General features: G+C 44.0%; 1 long non-coding RNA gene across 1 annotated transcript in view; it reads left to right on the forward strand.

Annotated features, from left to right (window-relative positions):
- The first annotated feature begins 2,217 nt into the window (after positions 1 to 2,217).
- LOC121705864 overlaps positions 2,218 to 6,471 on the forward strand; it is a 68,940-nt gene continuing 64,686 nt past the window's right edge. Inside the window, exon 1 of the long non-coding RNA XR_006030908.1 lies at positions 2,218 to 2,866. This is a non-coding gene — a long non-coding RNA (uncharacterized LOC121705864). The remainder of the gene's footprint in view (positions 2,867 to 6,471) is intronic.

Here is a 6,471-nt window from a genome sequence, read left to right on the forward strand (position 1 = left end):
TGTTTTTTTTTACTGTTGGAGATCTAAGACAGTGTGGTTGGAGGTTTGTTCATATTTGGAGGTGTCTGTCATTGTGGGTCAGTTCCATTCGCCATGTGGTGGTGATGGGAAGGTTTGTTGTTGGTGATAATTGCACCCTCTGATTGTTCACTGTCACAGACACAGGTGTGTCTCCTGATGCTTTTACAACAGTTACAACAGTAATAATAGCAATAGGCCTAATAACAACCACAGCATCAACGGCAACAATTACAACAACTAGAACAACAACAACAACAAAATAATAATAATAATAATTATAATAATAATATGACTTACACCAACATTTAATTGAAATATGTTTTTTGTAACTCCCATCTCTTTCTCTGACTTTCTAAGCAATTCCCAAACTAACAGCTTGTCCTTTAAGATTTCATAAATAATCACTCCATGCCATACTTTCCCCTTCAAAAGAAGTGAAAAAAGTCAAGAGGAAAAAAACTGTGGGCTTCAGAGCAGCGGTGGCTTTGGAATGCGAGACAGGAATGCCGTCGGGTTAGCGAGCCGAGGGGGTTTGATCGTGGGGAGAACAATGTCTTTGTTTTCTCTAGTCACGCAAGCCTGTGTGCGCGTACCTCTAGCGACTCCTCAACTCGGCCTCAGAAGAAAGCGATCAAGTACCTGCAATTGACAGAATCGCGTGCAATTCAGGTACCCCAGGCGAGGGCTGGCGGGGCGCCAGGGAAGGGGCGTGGCCCAAAAGCCGCAGCATTGGGATCTTGGATCGAGCGAGCGAGAGAGAGTAGGGATCAGAATTACTGTAGATCCTCAGGTGTCATCATTAAGAGAGAAAAAAGGTCATATAAACACATTGAATGTGATATCGTATTTCCCTTTCTCCTTTCAAAGTCAAACCTCATTTAGGCATTATATCATTATATCATGGAGTAATAATACATGCAAGAATGTTTAAATCATTATGTGATCTAACTTACAGCAGGGCACATGCTGAAATGCAATGGCTTATAATGATTTACTTTATAAGGTTATAAGGTTAAATGCATTCAGGTTAATGCATTTTGAAGACGTGTTTCAAATGTATTGCCAGACATTCAAAGCCATTTAATTGTCGAGGTAAAGGGCAACTAGATGCATCATGCTAAAAAAGCAGACATTTTCTGTTACAAGGATGGCATCCTTTAATAACAAGGAAAAGCTTTCTTCGTGATTACAAATCATTTTTGCATCAGTATGTCATGCTTATGAAAAGTTTTTCTTTCTTTGGTCTGACCACAATTGTTTTTTTTTTCTGTCAACCACCCATGATCAGCTTTACAGAATGTAACACATTAGATGTTAGCAGTGATGATCATATAGAGAAATCATAATTATGGTGAGATGGAGTAGTTTACCAGTATGTTCAGCTGTGTGTGTTATCAGTACCGTATATTTCCAACCTACATACATTCCACAGACAATACCATACTTTCCCCCTGGCCCTAAACTGTTGGTGAGGACTTTCAGATTTCAGTCCAGTCCAAAACTTCACATTTTTCTTTCTCTTAATGACGGAGCCTTTAAACTTGAGCAGCAGTCTCTAGAGGCGAAGGTGCACCGTATGGGAGAGCGTGAGTGAAGAAGACAAGTGGCACATTCATCACGCGCTGACTCAAAGCAGCGGCACCCTCCCATCTGCCTCTTACGACAGCAGATCACTATCTCACTTGCACGGCCACGCCAGCAAGCTCACACGCAATGCCCTCCTGCCCCGACTCTGCGGTTTTGCGCTGTTTCACAAGAATGTTTGAATGTCAACAAAGAGGTGTAGTCACTACACGGCAAATATAATGGCACGTGGTTAACGGCCTGGTAAAGTGAAATGAGGGGAAAAAAAAAACGGACATTAGTTAGGGTGGGGGAGGGGGGGGGGGGGCGGGGGCAGTAGACTGTAGCACGGGGAACACAAATCAATACAATGTGTAATGACGTAAACACTTTAACCTATTTAGCTATATGTCCATGCATCAGCCATCACCCATTGTCTAATCCAACAAATGTGTTATTATTATTATTAGTATTATTATTATTATTATTATAGTAGTAGTAGTTGCTGTTGTTGTGCTGGTGAGGGAGGCAAAAAATACAAAATTGTGCCGCGCGATTTCAAGTGAAGCTACTCCATTTCCCTTTATGCTTTGCGGGTGGGTGAGGTACAGCTCATGTGCGATTCCTTCGAGTTTGCTGTGACTGAGAGCTTCAGAGTGCTTTGCTCGGCCGATGAAGCAGGAGGCGTGGAGGGAGGTCTTTCGTTTGGACGTCTGTTTGACATGAGATGGGATTGTATCACTGTACAGAGTAACATTTTCAGGTGGATTTGGGAGTTTCCAACTTGAATAACCTTTTGGGAGTTTACAACTTGAATTAAGTTTTTTTCTGTCTGGATATTTTTGTGATTCACTGTAGCCTATGTGTCCGCTGACCAGTGATAACACTGGTTTAGAAATGCACGTGAGACTTGTCATGGAGTGTATCTTGTGGAAACGCAAAAATGTTTTGTGCTGCCTGGAGAAATGAGTTGTTGCTTCCATGGATCGGAGTGGGACCGGTACATATCAAGGATTTGCGCATGGGACGCTGGTGGAGATCGGTGGAGAAGGAGCCGGGAGCCCTGCTCCGCGGTGTCTGGACGATGGCTGGGACCTTATGGTCAGCGTGCTTTTGGGAATAGTCTGCGCGCACACTCAAACACACACACACACACAAACAAGTGCTAACGTGAATCGTCCCATCGGGAAAGCACTTTGGAGTACCGGCTACCTGTCCGATGGATTATTGTGACATGGAAACTAGAATATATCAGTCTTTGGATAAATGGAAACAAAGACAGGTAATGGAACATTTAACATTCTGTTGGTATTTCTGCTTAAAACGTCAGTCTACAGGCATGTGTGCATGGGCTTACCATCCCTTGTAGTTTGAATTGCTCTCTGAGCGTGATATCTGACATCTGTCTGGTCATTCATGTCTCTGGCGGTTTGGACGTATGCTCCACATTGTTGGTTTAGCTTTCTTGTGCTTATATATGTTAAGGCATAAGACAGAAATAATATAGCAATGTCCGCATTGCGTTGTCAGGTTTTACGCGAACCCTAAGATCAGCGAATTTTAAACTTTAGCGGGAACAGAGCGCAAGATGAGCAGAGGAAGAGGTCGCAGCGCAGCCTCCGGGTTGGTGAGATGTTTCTGGATTCGGATTCCCTATGGAGCATTTTGCAGTCTTGAACGTCTTGCAGTGCGTGTTTTGAACGCCTTGTAGTGCGTGTTTTGCCGTGTGCGTGCACTGTGTGTTTATCGGATGTCTTACCCCAGCTCTGGAGCGACCAGGGCTCTCCTCCGCGCAGCGCTGCCTCTCCTAGGAAGTAGGCAGGTGTCAGACATGCGGAACAGCATAGACGGACTATCATCCATCAAGTGTTCTACCTGATAACATGATAACATGACTGATAGCTGAAAATATGTTTGTCATAAAGAGCTGTTGAGAGTGGATTGTATTCAAACTTTAGTAGGATGTGCTATGTACTACTGATACAGTCCCTGTGGAAGGATGAAAAGGGAAAGGATTGAAGGGCTATGTGAGAACACGTGAACACAGTAACTGTTCTCAGAGGTGGTGGAGCCATTTTAGTATTTATGTGATATTGTGATGAGCTCTATCTGTCATCCCTGTTAGTGGATGTGTGTGTGCGTGCGTGTGTGTGTCTATGGGTTCTTCTGAGAAATATCAAGAAAATGATCACCAGAAACAACTGTCCACCAAGGTAGGAATGGACATGAGTTTGCTATAAACACTGGACTTGAAAACACTGCTGTCCACTCCTGTTCAAACGTTTGGGGTCACTCAGAATTGTCTATACCCCTCCATTATAGACAGAATACTAGCTTGCTGCTTCCTTCCTATATGATTCTTGCCTAGTTGGGAGCTGTGTTTTGGGTCTCTGTCCTCATTTTGGAGGAAGTTGGCTTCAGTCAAGCCACTGTTCATGTGGCATGGCATTGCAAACCAAAGTGATAAGCTATTTCTTTTGTCTGGCACCACTTTCCCATACCAGCAAAGCACTCTCAGGCCATCACAATTTCTCCACCATGCTTGACAGGTGTAGTCAAACACTCCTCCAGCATTTGGTCTGCATCTTACAAACTCTCTTCTTTGTAATCTGTACACCTTAGATTTGTCTGTCCATATCACCTTTCTCAGTCTTCATCTGTCGTCTGTGTATCTGTTGCCCATCATAATCTTTTCTTTTTACTGGCACTCTGTCAACAAGGCCAGCATCCTGAAGTCTGTAGAATTCTGTTGACACTGGTGTTTTGTGGGTACTATGGGGCCTGTGAGACGCCTCTTTCTTAAACTAGACACTAATGTATTTATCCGCTTGAGCAGTTGTGCACTGGTCCTCTCACTCCTTTTACTGTTTTGGTTAAAACGAGTTTGAGCCACTTTTCTATGGAGAGATTAGCACTTAGCATTGTGCTATCTCCAGTGTCTTGGACATTTTTGACATTGAATAGGGTTGATTATTATGACACATTTTTGGAAGAAAAAGTATTTTGTTTCTTTCCATGTTTTGGCTTCAATTGAACCCACAATAGGTTATGATTGATAGTTCCAGATTGATATTCCACTCATCTAAAGAAGGCCAGTTGTGTTGCTTCTTTAATCAGGGTAGCAGTTTCCAGCTGTGCAAACACGACTGAAAGGGGTTTCTAATAATCAGGTAGACTTTTAAAATGATGCACTTAGGTCAGCAAACAGTAAGTGGCATTGGTACATTGTACGTGCCATTGTGATTTGCAATATTGACGATATCTACACTGTATGTCTGACTGATTTGGTGTTTATTTAATGTCCAAAAATCAGCTTTTCCTTCGAAAAACAAGTTGATTTCAGAGTTACTGAAAATCACCAAACTTTTGAACAGTGGTGTGTATGTGTGTGTGTGTGTGTGTGTGTGTGTGTGTGTGTGTGTGTGTGTGTGTGTGTCTCTCTCTCTCTCTCTCTGTGTAAGAAAGGGTGCATACCCATGCATATGACATTGGGCTGTGTACACTCTGGATGACCCTAAATCACTCTCAGTTAGAACCACACCTATGCAGTGTACAGGTAAAGTAGGAAAGTAGATGGTGGAAATAGATGGATGCAATTGTTAGAGGCACAGAGGAGCTCCAGGAGATGGAGATGGAGAGAGTGATAGAGAGAGAATTGAGGAAGAGAGGCACAGAGGAGCTCCAGGAGATGGTGATGGAGAGAGTGATAGAGAGAGAATTGAGGAAGAGAGGCACAGAGGAGCTCCAGGAGATGGTGATGGAGAGAGTGATAGAGAGAGAATTGAGGAAGAGAGGGAATTGGTGGGACAGAAGTGGAAGGAGAGGGAGTGAGGAGGACGCTGGAGAAGTAAGTGGAGGAAGTTGTGTCTTAAGACCCTTCTCATTCCTTCATGACCCCCCCAACCCCCACCCCATCCCCTTGACTCCAAAGAATCCTGCCTATTATTGATGTTTTTGGACAGACACACGAGCATGTGCACACACACACACAAACACACACACACACACACACTTCTAAAAAAACCCTTGAAACCCCCCCCCCCCCGTGTGTGTATGTGTGTGTATGCGTGTCTGTGTGTGTGCTTTGTGTGTGTGTGTGTGTGTGTCTGTGTGTGTGTGAAGCTGAGTTGAGCCGAGTGACTCTCATGGCCAGCCCTGATGGAGACTCTCACACACACACTTATACACCCTTGCCATACAAAAGCAGCTGAAGTGTCAGATCAACTGAGTGGAAGAACATACACAGTGAGTTCCTCAAAAAGAACCCTGCATTACACACACACACACACACACACGTGCATACACACACACACACACAGACACGCATACGCACACACACACACACACACACACACACACACACACACACACACACATATACACACACACAAAGAACCACAGTGTGTTAGAGAGCTAAGGGGCCTCTGCTAAACACAGAGTCTGTCTTCCCCTCTCCTCTCCTCTCTCCTCCCATCTTTCTATCTTTCATTCTCTCATCCTCATTCACACACTGCCCTTTCTCTTTACCTCTCTGCATCTGTCACACACACACACACACACACACACACACACACACACACACACACACACACACACACCATTGGTTCAAGTGTTTTTTTGACTTGAGAAGGTTATAGTAATAGGCTCCTAATAGCCTGTATGTCTGGGAAGTGTCTGTGGCTCTAGATGAATGTATTTGTGTGTGTGTGTGTGTGTGTGTGTGTGTGTGTGTGTGTGTGTGTGTGTTTATATGTGGGTTTGTGTTTGTGTGTGTGTGTGTGCATGCGTGTTTGAGTATGTTTATGTGTCAGCATGTATGTGTGTGTGGGTGTGTGTGTCTGGGCTGTGGTGTCATTTGATCTGTGTGTGGTAAACCTCAGGAGAGGT

This window comes from Alosa sapidissima, chromosome 3 (assembly GCF_018492685.1).
Source record: "Alosa sapidissima isolate fAloSap1 chromosome 3, fAloSap1.pri, whole genome shotgun sequence".
NCBI classification, from domain to species: domain Eukaryota; kingdom Metazoa; phylum Chordata; class Actinopteri; order Clupeiformes; family Clupeidae; genus Alosa; species Alosa sapidissima.